The 20,528-nt window shown below is 41.3% G+C and overlaps 1 pseudogene; it reads left to right on the plus strand.

Moving 5' to 3' along the window:
* Positions 1 to 7,588: 7,588 nt before the first annotated feature.
* On the plus strand, positions 7,589 to 20,528 carry LOC114495064 (annotated as a pseudogene).

A 20,528-nucleotide genomic window follows, 5' to 3' on the forward strand; every position in this document is an offset into this window, starting at 1 on the left:
TCAAGAATATTCTGAGAAAGGAGACCAATGTGAAGGTAAGCCCAACCAGAGTAGAAGGGATTTTATAAATGTGTACAATTAAAGCAGTAAAGTGTTATGCCCAAAAGGATGGAACAAAGAGCACAACAAAGAGTCCAAAAATGGACTCAAATACAAACAAGAATTTAAGATATGATAAAACCGTCCTTCTAAATCTGTAGGTAAAAGATGAACTGTGCAAGGATGTTGTCAAAACAATTGAGTAGCCATCTGTGGAAAAATATATATTTATTTTGTACCTTTCACAAAAGTAAATTATGAATGGGTAAGAGATTTTGACACAGAAAGTGAAACTTATAATTGCTCAAAGAAAACATGAGAGAAATTTACAATATTACATTACAATGGTCTTAATAGTACTTTAAAACTTTAATATAAAAATAAGGAATTTGCCCTGGCTGGCATAGCTCAGTGGATTGAGCGCGGACTATGAACCAGGCATCACAGGTTCGATTCCCAGTCAGGGCACATGCCTAGGTTGCAGGTCATGGCCCCCAGCAACCGCACATTCATGTCTCTCTCTCTTTCTCTCTCTCTTTCTCCCTCCCTTCCCTCTCTAAAAAAAAAATAAATAAAATCTTAAAAAAAAATAAAATGTCAAGCATTTTACTATATAACAATTTTAATTTCTGCTTGAAAAGAAATAACAAAGTGGAGAAAATAGCACACTGTTCTTTCTGTTCTTCTTGTACCTCTAAGGGTATCTTCATTTGGTATTCCTTCTGCCTGAAAATGTTCTTTCCCCTGCTTGCAAATAACAAATAGGACAAAATATTTGCAATACATATAAGGATTCCAACAAATCAATAAAAAAATCAACAACTCAAAAGAAAAAAATGGGCAAAAACAGTAAATCAAAGAAAAGGTAACACAAATGACTTTCCAAAATATTAGAAGACACTCAACCTTACTTAAAATAAGTGAATCTCCAATAACACTGTGATCCCAGTTTTTAACTGCCAGATTAGAGAAAAACAAAAATTTGATTGTATATTACATTGGAGAGATGAAACAATTACTTTCATACAGTGTTGGTGGGAATATAAGTAAAATGACCCCTTTTTAAAGAAATTTGGGAGTATCAAAAATATAAACACACATTTTTAACACATAAATTATACTTATACCAAAATTAAATACCTCTGAAGATTTACACATACATATTCTAATCTTAATACATCCTATACAAATACCCTCATATGTAAATGAAGTATACAAAGTGAAATTAAAATGTAACTTTTTGTATTAGAAAACAATGAAATAAAAATCAAATACCCTTCAACTGAGGATCAGTTAAGGGATACCACACAACCATGAAATACCCTGCAGGTGCTAAAAGGAGTGAAATATGGCATGCCACCACCATGTGAGTGTTTTAAGGGATATATGTATAGTTACCTATGTACATTATAGAATCAAGGATGGATGAAAGCTTGAATCATTACATCATGTTCATATATTATCTATTCAAGAAATTAAGAAAACAATGTTCAAGCAAGGACTTGAAACATTTTGGCAATTATGTGATTTACCATTGTGGGCACCACTGAGCTTTGTTGCTGACATAGATAATGAAGAACTGACTGTATATAGTCTCTTATTGTTTACTGAGCACTGAATTCAGTGAAGTCTGAAATTCAATAGGAGAGAGCATGATGCAATGCAAAAGCATATGGACTTAAAAGACCCGTGTTCAGTTTCAAGCTCTATGTCTTAAAAGGTGCAGGGTGTGGAAAAAGGCACCTACAGTTTGAATTCATTTTCTCTACTATCAGTAGGGACAAATACTATGGGTGTGTCTTGTGAGGGTCCAATTGCAGATAAAAAAACCTGACAGTGACAGGTAAGCTTAAAGTGACATAAATGTGCTAGTTAATATATAATGAATAAGTATCTTAATATTTTCCTTTTTTTTATTATATCTACATGAGAAGGTGGATGTTAACTGAACCTCTTGTAGCAATCATTTCACAAACTGTGTAAATCAAACTATTGTGCTGCATGCCTTTAGCTTAGTAGTGCTAGATGTCGATTGTTTTTCAATAAAGCTGGAAAATAAATAATATCTGAGAATTTAGTGCCATATAAACTAAAAGTGACATAAACAAGCTAGTTAATATACAATTAATTTTTAAGACTTAGGAAACACAGTGGCCTGCGAAGAAGACAATACTCTGGAAAATGTTGATGAGACCACATGACAATGAGGATTGAATAGATGTTCAATGTATGCAATTAGAGGGAGTTGTTCACACCTTTTATCCAAAGAGTGGTGAGGGGGAAGGGGAGTGGTGTGTGTGTGTGTGTTGGGGTGGCGGTGGGACATATGTATTTTTTCTTTTTAATTTGAACCCCAACCAAGAAGTTATTCTTCCTCGTCAAAGAATGCATCTGCCCTGGCAGATGCTGAGCACACAGAGATACAACCCAGAGGCAGCTGCCACAGAGAAGAGCTCACGTGCCATATAGGTGGGCCAGAAGCATTTTGTCAAATAAACTTAAAAGTCTTATTTCCATAGAATTGTTAAAGACATTATTTAAAAATTAAATTTGACTAACCACAAATAAAAATTAGAAAAATGTGCAGATAATACTAAGGACCCTAATATAAGTAAAAGATAATTAATGTGCATGAAACAAGAATGAAAAGAATGATGGGCAGAGTACCAAAAGAAGGAATCAGAGGAATCTGCACATGAGGATTTTAACACATGTTTGCAAACTGTCTGACACTCCTGTCACTAAAAGGTGAGTTGTAGGCTTCCTCCCCTTGAATCTGGGTTGATCTCAGTGACTGGTTCATCAGCAGCTTATGGTGAGAGCGACACTATGTGACTTTCATAGTCACAGGACCTATGAAGTCATAGAGGGCCCCGTGCTCGGAAAGATTCCATGCTCCTCTGCCTCAATCTTCAAATTCTTAATAATCTTTGAACAAGAGTCCCACACTTTCATTTTGCACTGGGCCCCACACATTATGTAGCTAGTCCTGCTTCTGAACCTGGATCCTAAAAGGGTTGTGTGTCTCCTGAGATGGGCCCTCACACTGCTGAAACTCTCTGCAGCTCCAGCCTCTCTGACGGGGTCTTCAGGGCTAAGGGACAAAGACCACTGTTCATCCTGAGCCAGACTCTCAACTTGTACTAGTTCTGATTCCACAAACAACTCCAGGGGGAGGGTTTGACTGCCCCACTGCAGCAGTTGGGAAAGGAAGCACAGAGTAAGGAAGCAACTTTATAAAAGTGGCGTCTACTGAGTGCTGAGCATATGCGGGCTCTGCTGCATGCCCCACATGCATCACCCCACTAAATGCTCGTAGCCGTGCTCTAGAGGAGGGAAGAACATCATCACTGTTTTACAGCAGATGCACCTTGTTTCAGAGAGCTCTGGAAACTTGCTAGGGTCACAGAGAGGCCTTGAGGGTGCAGAGGAGCTGAGTTAGCACTCTGCTCAGAGCCTCTGCCATGGCAGCTCCAAAGGCCAGCCTTGGCCCACATAGCACCTGTTGCCTCTTTGTGAAGCTCCTTCTTCAGGGGAGGGAGGCAGTGACCTTGACCTCATGGGTATGGTCTTTGGAGGGGGTCAGGGGACACACCTCCCTCAAACCCCCTGGCCCTGTTATAAGATTATTGAAATGTGGGGGCATTACGGGTCAGGAGATTCATGAAGCCTATTTGAAAACAGATATCATAAAACTTCAGTGGGTTCATTTTGTGCCCCTCAAGGGCCCCCGGCATGGAGTGTGCCCTTCAGACTAACTGTAGCAGATAGCATAAGATTTAACAGTGGCCTGGGGAAAACTCTCTGGAAACACACAGGCACCTTCTGCCTCTACATGCATGAAATGGCTTCGTGCGTCCACAGACCTGAGCACTGTTTGGTTCTACTTCTCTCAGACGAGCAAGGCAGCACCTCTTCAAACAAAAGCAATCAGCTATACTGTGCAGGCTGGTCCCTGTCACCACTACAAGGGCAATGTGGATCAACACAGGACCTAAGCATCTCCTGTCTCTTAGGCTTAGAGTCTCAAGTTTTTTATAACTCTCGGAACTGATTATGCTGTCATTTCCTAAGGTTAGCGACATCACCCCATCAAACCCTCTTCTCCATGTCCTCGATGAAGTCTTACACCATCTATTCCCAATCATGGCTTCTTGCTCATTGTGTAAATTGCATTTATCACTCTAAAAGGACTTGAAACATCTTGACTATTTTCTCTTATGTGGAACATGAAATGCATTGATTTCTGTTGCTACAGCCCTAGCTATTGTTTATTATCTGTCAGTTCTAGTTTATTTAGAAGTTGCCTCTACAGAACCTAGCAGTCTAAAAGTAGCTCAGAGAAAAAGAGCTTCAAAAGCCTTATTTCATTCACATGTTGACATTTGCCATCCACCTTCCCAATTCTACTCAGCACGTTTCTGGTGGAAAGACCCCTGGCATCTGAGGGCTCTGCCTCCTTCAGCGGCCAACAGACAAGCCCTCTAAAGGCCTCCGGTTGCTGGAACAGAACAGAGTTGTCGCTTCTTGCGGTCAAACTCAGAACTTCCCGTTACTGCTGCCACCATCTCGAACGTGGTCACACAGCAAAGCCACGTGTGCTTCAGTTCCCAGGACTGCCATCAAGTCAGGAATACGCTCATCCCCAGGTCGGTCCTGGGGAACTATCTGCCTCAGAGAAGCATAGGCAGGTCTGGGACAAAGGCGGACCTTAGAGACAGAGATGTGGTGCTGCCAAAGTTGCTTAATTTCTCTTGAAGGGTAGTTTTCTTCTCTGTACACGGTAATAATAATAGCTCAGTTGCAGGGTTCATGTTACAATTAGAAATAATGTCTGAGAAAAATCTTACTTTCATGCTTAACAAATAGAAAGTCCTCAGTATGTAGTTGCTGTTACTGTTATGAAAAGAAACTGGCATAACACCTTTCTTTTTTTTTTTTTGTCAGTTTTTTTATTGTTCAAGTACAGTTGTCTCCATTTCCCTCCACCACTTCCCCCAACACCTTTCTTTAAAATGTTAGTTTTATTTTTAACAAATATGCATGTGTAAACATGCATATTTTTTAATGGTCGGATGGGGCCATCAGTCTTGTTACAAAAACACTACCCCTTGGGTATGCATAATTCCTTTTTTTTAATGAAATGTATTTCTTTTTTATTTTAATTTCGATTATAGTTTACTTTCAATATTATTTTGTACTGGCTTCAGGTGTACAGCATAGTGATTAGACAATCACTATGTCTACCTTACAAAGTGTTTCCCCCGATATTTCCAGTACTCAAATGGCACCATAGTTTTTACAATATTATTGACTATATTCTTTACGCCATACTTTACATCTCAGTGACTATTTCGCAACTACCAATTTGTACTTCATAGGGCTTTCTCCTGGGCCCCCAGCCCCACACCCTCTGGCAACTGCCAGTCTGCTCTCTGTGTCTATGAGTCTGTTTCAATTTTGTTCTACTCAACAAGCAACACCAAACTGTTCCCCAAATTGGCTAGATCTGTTTACACTCCCACAAGGTCATGGGCTCTTTGATTTTGGAAACTCTTGTCCTGGAAAAATTTTAAATTATGCTTTGGTCTACATCCTTGCTTGTATCTTCAATTTCATATTCCTGACTTTCCACTGAATTTTTATTTCTTCTCTCCGTATTTTATTTTCCTAGTTCTCTTATTGTTTTCTGAACGTTACTTTTGTATAGCCACTATTTTTGTCTATGGCTGCAATATCTTCTTTCAGCCCTCTGACTATATTAATAACTTTCTTTGGTCATATTTTCTTCTTCTGATTGCCTTCCTACTGCCTATTCCCTCCAAGGTGCTTTTTTAAGGCTGTTTCTGTGTCTGTCTGCCTTATCGGATACTTTTTTCAAATGTCTGAAGACCCCTTGTTATCTGCCTCTATTTAAAAGTGTTGCACTGAGAAGTTTACTAGAAGCTCTGTGTGCAATGGTGAGGTCTGGCAGCATTGTTCTTTTGTGTAATCATCAGTCTAGGCTGTTTCATTGGCAAACACTCAATATCAAAAGATAAAGGTCTTTTCTCCTGGGCTGGTCAAATTTTTCAGAGAAGACTCTTTCAATTTCCTGCAAATACCCCACATTTTGCTGTGCATAATGCACACCCATGTTTTTGGCCCAAATTCTCAGGAAAAAAAATCTTTTAATCATTTAATTCAATTTTTTATTTATTTATACTTACAAACAAAACCATTTATCATATTCCAAGGTATTATTTTGTATGTGGATATCGTTATTTCTAGAGTTACACTTTTAACACCTAAGCATAAATGAAAGAACTAAAAACATTTATATAGATAAGGAATTAGCATCATGTATAATGAGCATCTTTATTTCTCCATCAAAAATTTGGGCAAAAAAAGGTGTGCATTATACACAGCAAAATACGGCAGGTGCAGCCTGACTCCACACTCTGGGACCAGTGGGAGAAGACATGGAGGAGAGTGGAGTCATGACTGTGAGTGTGTGAACATTCACTTATCTCCCCATTTTTAGTATAAATAATGCCTCACAAATAAACCTCCAGTGTCTTTCCAAGGTTGTGGAGAGTGGGAGAGAAGATCTTAAGAGCAGTTTGTATGTTAATTAGGAAGAGATAGTTTATTTCTCTCACTCAAAAAAAAAAGTTCAGAAGTAGACAGATGGTCCTGGATGTAGACACTTTCCTTGGTGAGATAATCCAAAGATCTAAGTGTATTCTATTTGTTGCCCCCTTCTCCCAGGAGATCCTCTTCATTTCCATGGTCAAGGCTAACTCATCACACGATATCTAGACCCCAACCCACAGGAGGAGAGGAGAGAGAAATTGAAGGGCAATTAGCTTTCTTTCTAAGGACCCCATCTAGCACATCACATTAGCGAGACTTACTTGTGTAGCCCTATCTCCCCACAAGACAGACAGAAATACAACTGCCAGCAGGGCAGCATGTGCTCAGCTAAAACTCAGTGATGAGGGGGTTCTGTTTCAAAAGGAAGAAAGGGAGACTGGACTTGGGAGTAGTAGCTCTCTCTGCCACAGCTTCTCAGACAGATTTTCAAGCTGTCCTCCTGTTCTTGGCCCCTCCACTACTTCCCCTTTTAGAAGAACCTGTAACACCAATTCTGTGGCTTTCTTGGGGTTTTTCACTGCTAATCAAATCACTCCTTTACTTTGCCAGCTCTGGGTCAGGGTTCAGATTTCTCAAATCTGCTTTGCTACCTTGCAACCAATCCATCTGCTCTCCAGCTTCCAAGGGTTCATGGCTGATGTCTTCGCCTTATCTCCTTTTCCTTGAAGATTTATTCATTGTTAAAGAAACCTTTCATTCTTATTTTAGTAGGGAGGAATTTAGCAGGGGTGTGGTGATTAAATATGTGTGCTCAGCCATTTTAAACAATTCCTGTTTCACCAGTGCTGACTTTCAATTGGGATCAAAAGTGACAGGCATCTGGTTTTAGTCTTTCTTTGGTCATTTATTCATTCTATAAGCATCTATTATGTGTTCGTTACATGGAGTCATTGTGATAGACATTGGAGAGACAATGGTTTCATCAACCTCACAGCCAAAAGCAGAAGCTGATAATAAACAGATTAAGAGGTAAACATAAAACAAAATTTAAGAAATATGAAATAAAGAAAACAAACATTATACTGGAATAGAAAATAAAGAGGTAAATGCAAGGCACATATGCTAAACTTGTCTTGTTTGAGGAACTAAAAAGACTATTATGACTTTATGGCTTCTTATCTTTATGTCTTCTTACCCTCTGAATTCTAAATAGTTTCATAAATTTTTTCTTGTTTTTCCTTCTCCACTTATAGTATTATCATGAATAGAACATTACACTTTGACTCAAAAGACAGGGTTCAAATTTCCAACTCTGCTATTTTCCAGCTATGAGACCATTATTTAACTTCTCAGAACTTAATTTTTATCAGTTGAAAAGTGAAAAATTATTGACCCAGCAATTCCACTGCTGGGGTTATATCCTAAAAACCCTGAAACACCAATCCAAAAGAACCTATGCACCCCAATGTTCATAGCAGCACAATTTATAATAGCCCAGTGCTGGAAGCAACCTAAGTGGCCATCAGTAAATGAGTGGCTCAAAAATCTATGGTACATTTACACAATGGAATACTACACAGCAGAGAGAAAGGGGCTCCTACCCTTTGTGACAGCATGGATGGAACTGGAGAGCATTATGCTAAGTGAAATAAGCCAGGCAGTGAGAGACAAATACCATATGATCTCACCTTTAACTGGAACCTAATCAACAAAAGAAAAAAGCAAGCAAAATATAAGCAGAGACATTGAAATTAAGAATAATCTAACAGTAACTGGAGGGAGGTGGGAGGAGATAATGGGGGGAAGGGTTTGCAGGAACTACTATAAAGGACACATGGACAAAACCAAGGGGGAAGGTGGAAACAAGGGAGGGAGGTGGGTTTGGCGGCGGGGGACAGGAGTGGTAGGGGGTGAATGCAGACAACTGTAATTGAACAACAATAAAACAAATTTTAAAAATAAATAAAGAAAAAGAAAAGTGAAAAATTATTAAAAACTTATAGTGAGAATCAAATAGATAATTCATGTGGAAGTGCCTGGCATATAGTGGATAAACAGAAATTGTTGAAAGTAAATCTGAATATTGAATATATTCTCAGATAACATTCAACTTGGATTCTCCCCCAAACAGGCAATAGACTCATGAATTAGTTTTCTAACTCAGATAATGAGAAAAAATATGTAGATGTTACAAATATCTTAGATGAAATCAAATTGCCTAGGTCAGGACCCTAGCTCCCCTGCTTAGAATTATATCTGATGGTGACATCCAGACCATGTTGTGTAAGACATCTGTTTCAGGGGTAGAATACAACATACGTTAACTTGCTACCTTCCCATAGCCTATTACAGAACCTCAGTTAATGAACTATCTAGTATGTTTTGAGTAATTCTCTCTCTTTTTTTTGTAGTGTGTATGGACTCTTGGAAGGCATAAACTCCAAAAGTTTGGATTTGAAGTACTCTGGTTTATTTTTCCATTACTTAATGTCTTGAATATCATGAAATGCCCCTATTGGTATTATTTAAACTTACTTCAACAAACTTTTATCATTCACTTCATAGACACACCATACTGTGTTAATGTGCTGGGAGGAATACTAACAGCTTCCTAATATTTGTGGTCTAAAATATAGGGTCCTGCCCTGGCTGGTGTGACTCAGTGAAATGAACTGCAAACCAAAGGGTCGCCAGTTTGATTCCCACTTGGAGCACATGCTGAGTTGTGGGCCTGGTCCCCAGTAGGGGTTACTTGAGAGGCAACCACACATTGATGTATCTCTTCCTCTCTGTCTCCCTCCTTTCCCCTCTCTAAAAATAAATAAATGAAATCTTTACAAAAGGGGGGTATTATTTGTGCCAGACCTTGTATAATAAAATATAGATTACTCCAAAGTTTTTTTTTCAGTGATTCAGAGGGCACTTTATGATCTTACAACATCTCAGAGAAGCCATTATGAACATCAGTTATAATTCTATATAGACCTGCTTATAAGGAAAGGGTGAATAAGGGTATAAGACACAAAACATTGGAAAAATTGACTTGATCTCTTTTCTGTGCTTCCACAGCACTCTGTTCTGCAGGGAACCTAGAAATCTGTGTTGTAGTACTCCAAGTGCAAATGACCCCACCCCAGATTCTAAAGTGTTCAGTGGCCAGATCTGTGTCCTGTCTGTTTTTGCATGCTTAGTACCTGAAATCAGGTGAGGCCTGCAACATACACTCAACAAATGTGGGCATTGGATGGATGGATGAATGGATGGATGAATATCTAATAACTTTCTTTTTCTAATTATTGCCCTAGGAAACATGCAGTGGTGAATGTTGAAATTAAAGACACTCTACATTCTAGTAGCACAATGAAGCTTAGCATTTGCTCTGCACATAGTGATGCTCCCATTCCTACAGCAGCATCTGTGAGTGTGAATACAGGGTTAATATCAGGCCTGGCTGAGGCAGGCCTGCCTGAGAATGACCTAGGCTCCCACTGCCCTGTTTCCTTGGAAACAGTAGAGTTCAGATAAATAGGGAATAGTTGTCTTTCTCTCTGTATTGTGTGAAACAAAAACCTGCTTTGGGGGATCTGTGAGTTGGCATGCAGACTGCAGGCTTGAGGAAAACCATATTGGGGACTGGCAGAGGAAGGGGACTGTGGCCTCTCTGTGACAAGGTTACCCCCACACCGTGGCTCTCACACCTCGACCCTGCAGGAGGGAGTGGTCAGAAAAATGCTGGACTAGGGTAGCTGCTGGGCCTCCTCACCAGTTGATGATGCTGTATCTCCTTGCTGTCTCCCTCTGTGTTTTCTTCTGGAAAGCTCAATAAGAGTAGTATCCAATTTAAGCCCGTCTGTCTCCAAGTCTGACTTGCCAACTTAGACTCATAACAGCAGCTAGGCTAAGTCAGTAATCTTCATACCTGACCTTGCTGCTCCCAAGTGTCACTCTTAGCACAGAGAAGAGAGAGTTTAAAAAAGAGAGGGTGGGTAGGAGGGAGAGAGAGAAAGGAAAATCTCCAATACTTTGTTCCCAAGGATGGAAAACAAATTGTTTGTAAATTTGGGAATGCTATGAACCCCAGGCAAAACCCAAACTGGCTCCCAAGAGGTCAGCACCCTTGGGCCAGCAAGATCAGAATGGACGGGATTAAAATTAATCCAAGTGACAATGTCTGAAGCAGGCACTGCACAATTTAAACTGCAGCACTAGAGAAAGGCCATTCGGGAAAGGAAGTACAAAAGAGAAAAAGCAGGATGAGGGTAATTTGATGACTAGGAAAAGGTCAAAGAGGCATATTCACTGAAGGTCCCACTGGATCAGTGAAACAAGAGGGAATAAAAGCATATGCATGTTCACTGAAATTAAAAATTCTTTTAGGTTGTCCTCTCTGCTAAATTCTTATGGCTTGAAAGTGGTTTTAAATTTCTGAAAGCAACTCTTTCCCTCTGTGTGAATGTATAGCCACTTTAAGATGGGAGTTTGGTATGTGCCTTCAGCTAGAAAAAGAGTTTTAAGATGGTTTAATATCCCTTGCAGGCATATGTAATTCTTTCAAGCACCAAACAAAGAGAGTCCATAAACTAATGAAGCCAAAAGAGACCACATAGGTGACAAAAGCCACGCAAAGCACCTGGCTCCGAGTCCTTGGAACTCACATCCACTAGGCTGATCATTTTTACTATCATTCATTCATTATCATTCTTTTATTTAATGTAGTGAGAGCCCACTGTGAGCAAATAAAATTGGCCCTAAATTTTTTCACTTCCTTTATTCCATGTGCTTTGTTCCAAAGAGAAGTGCACTATAGGTCATTACTCTTCCATATATTTAAAAACATTTAAAAAGCATTCATGGATCAATCTAAGAAATAATGATAGTTTCAGTTACCTCAACATAAAATAAAGGTAGATGTGAAATGACAGATCTTCCTCCAATGAAAGCATACGTACAATATATTCAAAGTAGTCAATACATACTAATCTTGTGTTAAGTAAAATTGCTTATACTCCTATACCCCTTTCTATACCTAGGCATTTTGCATAAATTCTCTCATTTGATAATCTCAATAACCCTGTGATGTAGTAAGGTGGATATTAGTATCACTATTCACTTCTTTTGGAAACAGAAAATGGTTTGAAGATGTCCAGAGAAACACAGAAAGCTGTTAAATGGACTTAAACTAAAGCCCAGATATTCTGACTCCTAGCAATATACTCTATCTATTACAGAACTTAATAAAATTAATGCAAATTTTTTCAATTACTTCTACAAGGCTTTAAAGTTAGTAAAAACAAGTAAAAGTTGTTAAAATCTCCCTCAGTAATCAGTAATTCATCTGTAAGCTATTAATTTGAAAATTCAAGCTTTTGTAAAAAATTCAAGCCATTTCTGTGAAGCTACTGGGTGAGGAACTTATCCTACTTCTTTTTTATTTCCCAGGAGGACTTATTAGACAAATACAAGTTCAAAAATTCATATAGCTCAAGCACCAGTTCAAAAAAATTTGATTCCAGCAATTCAAATACTTTAATTTACTCAGAATAAAAAAATGCTTAAAAATCAAAATTGGGAACCACTTCCATTGGTTCTCATTCTAACAGTTCACCAAGCTCCATATTTTGTTTCAGAATGGATCTAGTGGGCATTTCAACCCACTGAGGTAATCTTCAGATTTGCTTTAAATTCTACTGGAAGATTCATACTTCTATAGTTGGGAAAGGAAATTAATAACTTCTGTAAAGGATAGAAAAAAGTATTTATATTAGGATTTAGGGGCAGGAGCTTTGCAATTAAAAAATACCATTTAAACATTCTACTTAAATCCAACCAAACTGGAGTGTCAGCGCAATTCTATTCGTTAATTTTGACATGATTTACTGAGTGTAATCCCCTTAAGTCAGAAGCTGACCTCAACAGCATTCAAGCTTCCTGAGGGATCAAAAGGAATAATAAGAAACATGTTACTACTGTAAAATAAGCAAGTCTGGGTTGTGTGCAGGTTTGCTCCTGTGTTGTCAAGTAGACAAGCATGCAGCAAATACTCAGCAATAACAAAATAAATGTCCAGAGACCTTTTTCCAACCAACAAGCCGACAACTCAGCAACTTCAAACAGAGTTTGTTTTTTTTTTTTCCCTTCAGAGCCAATTCACTTGCAGTGTAGGCTGATAAAGCAGTATTAATCTCCTGCTTTAAATCAAGTTTCTGTCACTGGGTTCCATTAATCTCCACCACCACCACCACCGCCACCACACACCCGTTATCAAGTGTCTCCATGGCAGGAAATTATATTTCTAAATTGAATTTTGTTCTTTTTCGATGTAGTAAGAAATATTTTCCAGACTACTAATAGGATGCATAAAGATTGTGACTCTGACAATACTGTTAGATAAATAAAAGCTATAAATTAAAGCTACCTTCATTCTCTAGCCAGCATAATAGCAAAATAGAAAGCATTGATTAACCTGAAAAGAGTAATCAAATAAAAGATTTTAAATGAAAAGTAAGGTAGCAGATGGTTAACTTTTTAATTTACCTTTTTATAGCAAGTGCCCATAAAGGCAAAAAGAAAAAAAATCAATCCAATGAGTCTCTTTGTACTAATAAAACACATATTGATTCGTAGTGCATATGCTTACTCTACAAGATGCTTAAACTTGGTCTACCACTGGTAATGGAAGCAGATACTGTTTATGAGCACTTCGGTGGAAACAAATTTACAGGAAAGAAATGTCTTTGGGCTAGATTTACTATGCAAGAACAAGAATTTATACCTATAAGCAACAACAAGATTTCATTCTATGGACAGAGATCCACTCACAGTAAACCAGGACATTTCAGCCAAAAGTCAGTTCAGCACCTGAAAGGGCCTTCAAAATTACCCATCACCTTTTTTTGTCACTGAACAATGTAAAATTTAGATTTTTTTCCATTGACATAAGTTGCTTTGTTACACCTCCATTAATGCAGGTCTGGGTTCTCTGAGAGTAGCAATTTGGGAAAAATCTCTTCAACATGTTATTGAAAGTGTGGTCCCAAGGTGGTCCATTGCAAGCTTCCTATATTTAAAGAAACATTGCATGCAAGAAGCTTTACACCATGCATCAAGGTAAGAAGCTTGTAGAACACATAACTCATTCTATCTGTATCAAGATGTTTGAAAGATAAGCAGGATCTGACAATTGTGCAAAGAAATGGTAGGGGAAGTTTTCCAGATAGCAGGGAAATGAATGAATACCAGAACTCTTTGCTACTCTAACTGATAGATCTTAGCCTGAATAGATAAGACATGTGGATCAAATCACTATTCCCCCTTCAACTTCACATTCAGAGTATTTCAAACAGAATGATCATGGCACTTAAACCACTGTTACATATACTGACTTCATCAATTTAAGTATTTTGAAGCATCAATTGATTAAACACATAAAAGATATTTATAATGATTAAAAGAATAATAATTTAAAGTCATAGACCTTCAAATTTATAAAAGTAAAACTAAGAATATAATAACTATGAATACCTTTAAAATAACAAATATTACTCAAAACTAGAAAGTAAGTTGAAATTGAATAAATTACTTTCAGAGGAGAAAGAAATACAGCATCCTCTTTTTTTATAAATAAAAGCAAGTAGTAAGTGGGAAGTCAGCATTTGAAAAGCATACAACCTCCTACTTTACCCTTGGAACAGATCTTAACTCTAAGCAAGAGAAACTGCAGCATCCCAAAGTAGGTGTCATACGCTAAATTCTTTGAGAGTAACCAACTGGGGATGGAACATTTGGGAAACTATGAAGCTTATTTCTTTTGTTATTATCATCATTTAACATAATTTTGACAAAAGAACAGACAATAATCTGCTCCTGGCAGGAATGGCAGCAAAAGAAAACAACAGTCATTATTTTCCTATACTCTGCAGTTTGACAACGAATTTTGCATAAACAACAACACCATATGTTTAGCCTCTGGACCCACTTTTTATCAGAAAGGCCATCTCAGCAAGTGTGATGTACATTTCAAGCATTTACACCATGCTCCATTTAATGCCATTTGGTGGGGCTCCACATGGAATTAATTTGTGATCCTGAAAGCTAGTTTAGGACAGTGTCAATTTTAAGCTAAGTCCATCTGCCAAAATGTTGCCTCACACATGAGATGTACCTTCTAGTGGCTAATTTTCAGAAGCATCTCATAGCCACCTACTGGTATATAAAATGTATACTTCAACTGCTATTCACTAAGGAGAAAAAATCTATATTGCCTAAATGAAGAAAAAAGCAGAAGTCACAAAGGGTACAAAAGCACCTGGATCTTTCAGAAGAGAGATGCTTATACCTCATTTATTAGAGCTCTCCAATATCAGGCATTCTCCCATGCTGAAAATTCAAGATTTTCACTTTTGCCATTAAATGGTCCCATTTTAAGAGGATCATCTTACTTGGCAAAACATATTTAGACATCCAGTTGTGTTGGTTCAAAGGCTTCTAATTCTAAATGTTTATAAGTAGAAAAGGGAAAGGTTAGGAACCTACTCCCCCTTGCCTTTTCCTGAGATCTGAAACAGACTGATCCACCACACACCAGGAAATCAGGATGTAACCAACCACAGGTTTCATTCTTCCACCATGAGACAGTTTCACAGGAAGGAAACTAAGGACTCTGGAAATCACCTGGAAAGAGGCTGAGGTATTTCAGGGAACAGAATGTACAACCAGCTCTTTTTTTTAATATAGAAATAAAATTCCCAAATCAGCCAAGGAGAAAAAGATCACAAGAAACAGTCTATCTCTACTGCCCCAGAAAATGGCACCCATTCTACATTTTTAAAATGTGAGTATCTCAGGTCCTTTCCCCGTATGGCTTTAAATATATTGAGAGCTTTGTTTTGAGTGATGGTGCTGGATTCTCCATGGGCAAGTTTCCCAGGCCATTCTCCTTGAGTGTCAAATTGCCCAGGATGCTTCTTTATGAGAGCCCCACTTTCAAAAGAGACCAATCCTTAACACTTGAGCTGGATAGGACACAGAGGGTTGATTTTAAAGCATTTCATCAAGTTCTAGCTGAATATAAGGGACAACTCCCAGAGCTAACATAAAGTGTCTTTGAAGATCCAACTTTATAAATGGCTAGTTAATCGAGTGTGAAAGCTTAAGGAGGGAAGAAAGTTCAGTGACATGACTTCTTAATATCTATCTGGTTCCCAACAGCCAATATTTATATTAAAAGGCTGAGGCTAATAACATTTTTCTTGTCTGTGCCAGTCTTAAGAGCTAGTAAGACCTACAATCTCCTATAATTCCTTTAACTAAGCTCTTGAACAACATCACCAATGCACAGCATCCTGAAGACAAAGCAGGATGAAAGCAAACTAAAAGAGCAGGGACTCCAACCTCAACAGAGTTTTAAGAGTTTTGCATTCATCCTGGGCTTGTGTAGCTCACTGGATTGAGCACCAGACTGTGTACCAAAGGGTGGCCAGTTTGATTCCCAGTCAAGGCACATACCTGGGTTGTGGGCCAGGTCTCCAGTAGAGGGCGCATGAGAGACAACCACACACTGATGTTTCTCTCCCCCTCTTTCTCCTTCCCTTCCCCTCTCTCTAAAAATAAATAAATACAATCTTTTAAAAAAGAGTTTTGCATTCATTGTTGCCATTTAAAATTATGGACGTATTCCATAAATATCCAAATTTCCAGCTTTTTTTTTTTTAAGTTGGAAGTTCCAACATCACTGAGCCCTCATTCCAGTCTGGCAGTAACTGATTGGCACTGAGTAGCTGCTGCTTAATCCCTGGGCCGGATAATCTAGAAAATCCTTCCAGGAACAAAATTCTGAGTATCTCAAGAATATTGTAGTAAATTTGTTTTTAAACTTTTCATTCAAATAGAACTAACAAAATCAAATTCCTAAGTGTGACACTCAGAACACTTCTCTGAAGTTAAAGTGAAGTCCAGAATTGTGATTATTGAAAATGACAGGGTGTTTCCTCTTGTTCCAAGGAGGATTACCTTGGCAACAACATATCGTCAGTAGGGTAAAACTAGCCTGTCTCAATCAGGATCTGATCCCAACTCACATTCCCTATCAGTGGGTGAATGATCCAATGCTTGGTGAATTCTGCTTCACAATGATAGTAAGAACCGACATAAAAGGATAATAAAGCAAACTCACTATAAACACGTGGCCACCACAGCCAGTTATCCCTGCTGGTAACTTTTCTGACACCTCCCACTTAAAACCCAAAAGGTCAGAAGGATCTGTCTGTATCCACACACTAGAAATGAAGACCAAGCAAGCCCTTCTGCTTCATGGGATATTTCTGTCCTTCCTGAGCTTGTTTTAGGAGCCCTGCATTATCATTTCACAGATGTTCCCTCCCAGTCCTGGGCAGCAGCCTGTTGACCTGCAGTGCCCATGTGCTTTCAGAAGGAGGGGTGGTAGAAAGGGGTGGTGACTCTTAGTGACACTCCATCACATCAAAGAGGGATGAGGAACCAACTCCCTCCAGGTTCATGTTCTCCAGATACATGACCTTGAACTACAGCCTCTGGAAGACCCTTTCCAGGACTACACTGGTCTTACAGTCAAGCTTCTGAACCTCACTCCTAAAGCTCCCCACATACCACCCCTTGGAACAGAGGGAAGAGGAGGCTAGAAGTGGAGCAAGAAGGAGTGGGAAGTGGTGCTGACCAAGGTTGACCAGTGGCCCCCGAGCCATTCAGGTCTGCGGTTCTGAAGAGGAAGGGGCTGCCCAGCACATGAAGCCTACATCCACAGTGCCTGACCCAGAAGCCAATGAACACATGACCTGACTGACCACAGTCCTGTCCAGCAGTGGCCCCTACCCCCCAGGCTGGCTAAGCCTAGGCAGACATCACTGCACAGCCTGGGCTACATCATCACGGACTATAGCGTGTGTGCGCCCTCCTGATTACCATGACGGCAGGGAGCATCGCCTACCACAGCTCACGGACTTTCATTCTCTTCTTCCTCTCTCTGTGCAGCAGCCACCAGCTTGCCACGCTCTGCTCACCTTTCATCCTGCTCTACAGGCTGGTGTTATGTGGCCTGCACTACATGTGGGCTATGGACCTGCATCACCAGCTGCCCACCACTCTGGGTTCCACCAGCCTGCACCACCTGGGGTGGCAGGCAGCACACCCTCTAGCCTGCCTGGACCTCAGTGCCATGTTTCTATACACTTTGACCTTCTGGCTGCTGCTACACCAATTTGTTAAGGAGAAGCTGCTGAAGAAGGCAAAGGTCCCCGCTGTACTGATGGAGGTCATGGCGGCAGACACACAGCCCACACAGATGCAGACACTGCTCTGGAGACTGAGGGAGACAGTCACAGGTGTCCACGTCAGGTACTAGATCTGTGTGTGTGCTGATATGTCCCTGGCAGTCAGCTTCACTGGCAGCCTCAACCTGTACAAGACTATCGAGATGTTCCTCTTTCTGCTCTGCCTCACCCTCTTCCAGATCTACTGCAGCCTGTGGAGGAAGCTGTTCAAGGTGTTCTGGTGGCCAGTGATGGCCTACAACATGCCAGGGCTCACTGCCACCTATAACTTCCAGGTCCAGCACATTCCCACGTACTTGTACAATCTGATGCGCTACACTGATGAGAGCTGGGGGGCCTGGGCCTGGAGCAGTTCGGAGTGTCTGAGCTCTTGCCCAGAATCTTCATTCTGGGCACTTCCTGCTCACCTGCATCCTGCAGTTGCACTACTTCTGCCAGCTCTTCATGCCTCACCAACCTGGGGCACGCACCCCATCCCTGCCCCTGCCCAGTGCCACTCACTTCCCACTCTGGGCTCACCGGCAGTACTGTGGGGAGTAAAACCCCACTGCTACAGCAGCAGGAGGAGAAGGAGGGCCCCAGAGATGATGGGCTGAGCACAGCTGGCCCATGCCAGGCCACATAGGTCCCAGAAGCCACAGTCAACAAGTGGGGCCTAGTGGTGGAGCAGCTGCTGGACCTGGCTGCTGGCTTCTGGAACACCCTTCCTTCCGTATGCAGGGATTCATGCAGCATCCGTTGGAGCCACACATCTTCAGAATGGATGTCATGTATACTATCTGGGTGCCCTCAAAGGGGGTGTGGGTGGTGAACCACCTGCTAGCCCTGCTGTGAACCTTCCCTCCACATTCCCCCCATGGCCTCTTGTCTATCCACCCTGTGGACCAGCATCATTGTGTGCAAGATGCTCTACCAGCTCAAGATCGTCAGCCTCAGAGTATTCCAGCCACTCAATGAGCCCCTCCTAACAACACCAACCAGCAGAAGATGGAGAACACCAGTCCTTGCTATACTAGAGTCCCATCAACTGGTTTAGGGTATAGAAGAGCTTCTTGAACCTGGGTTACATCCAGAACCACCCACAGATCCTGCTGCTGCTGGTATTCATGGCCATGGTGTACCAGTGCCAAGAGCACCACTGCCCAAATAGCACCTGCTGGCCCCACTGCCCGCCCAGACCAGTACTGACAACACTGCCTGCAGCTGGAACAAGAGCTGCTCAGCTGTTTCAAGTTCTTCCACAATTTGGGCAGAGATCTTCTTCCTGATAGTTATGAATATGATTAGGCAGCACATGAACTTAATCATCCTACACAGCTGCTGGCTGGTAGCCATCCTCACCCACTAATGTTGTGGGCCATCCCTTACCTCTGGCCCATCTACTGCCTCCTCTAGCGCTCTTCCTGCTGTACCAGTACCTGCTGAGCCTGGGCATCAGCCCTGCCCTGTGCATGGACTGCCCTTGGCACCAGAACCAAACCATCCCCAGGAACTCCACATTCATCAAGTGGTTGTACCTGCCTGACTTCTTCAGGGCCCCCAACTCCACCAACCTCATCAGTGACTTCCTCCACTCCTCTGAGCCTTTCAGGTGTTCTCTGCCACACATACTGAAGGGAGGCACCGTGTGGCTGTCATCAACACCGATTGCCTGGAGTATGGGGAGCAGGGGAGCCCAACCCTATGCCCAACTTCATCAGTGCAGATCCTACCTTGACATGCTGAAGGTGGACATCATTCTCTACCTCTTCTAAAAGGTGCCAGTGGTGGTATTCGTCAAAGGAGCCACCCATATCAGCATCTTCAGCTGGGCTTCTTGCTGGCCTGCTTCTACCTGCTGCTCTTTGGCACAACCCTGCTGCAGAAGCACACATGTACCCACCTCACACAGTGGGGCTGCTGCAGTCCCTAGAACATCGCCATCATCATCTTTAAAAACATGTTCCTGCTCCTGTCCTACATCTTCATAGAATAAATACAGAGCAACTTCTAGTGAGACATCCAGTTTTTCAGCCTCGTGTGCACAGTCAAAGGCTGCTATGACCTCAAGGAGATTCTAGGCCAGGACCAGGACTGCCTGCTGCTGGATGAGGAGCCAACATCCTCCCCAACAGCGTCTGCTTCCTGTTTCTGCTGCTACAACCTGGGTCTTCCTCAGCTGTGACTTCCTGCACATCGGAGCCAAACTCCAGGCCTCTAACCTTCAGGCCTCCAGGCACTTGGCTCTATACAACGGTGTCAACCTCAAAGGCATCGACTTCCCCCACAAAAGCAGAGAGGTTGCAGGCCCAGCTGAAAAGACAGATGGAGTTCATCCATGCCAAACCGGAGCAGCACAGGCAAGGCCTCCAACAACCCTTGGACCCCAGCCAGGAGCCAAGGCCCAGAAGTCCAAGGGGCTCCTCCCACCACAGAGACTGTGGTGGCCCTGGCTGGACCACACCACAGTCATCCACTCGAGGGGAGATCTCCCATTCAAGTCCAACAGTGATGCGGAGGTGGAAGTCCAGCATGAGGACCCCAGGACGTCCACAGTGAGAGCCTTCCAGATGGCATGGCATACCATATAGCATGGGTGAGCAACACCCAGATGGTGCCAAGGCCGCAGCG

This window comes from Phyllostomus discolor, chromosome 4 (assembly GCF_004126475.2).
Source record: "Phyllostomus discolor isolate MPI-MPIP mPhyDis1 chromosome 4, mPhyDis1.pri.v3, whole genome shotgun sequence".
Taxonomy (NCBI): domain Eukaryota; kingdom Metazoa; phylum Chordata; class Mammalia; order Chiroptera; family Phyllostomidae; genus Phyllostomus; species Phyllostomus discolor.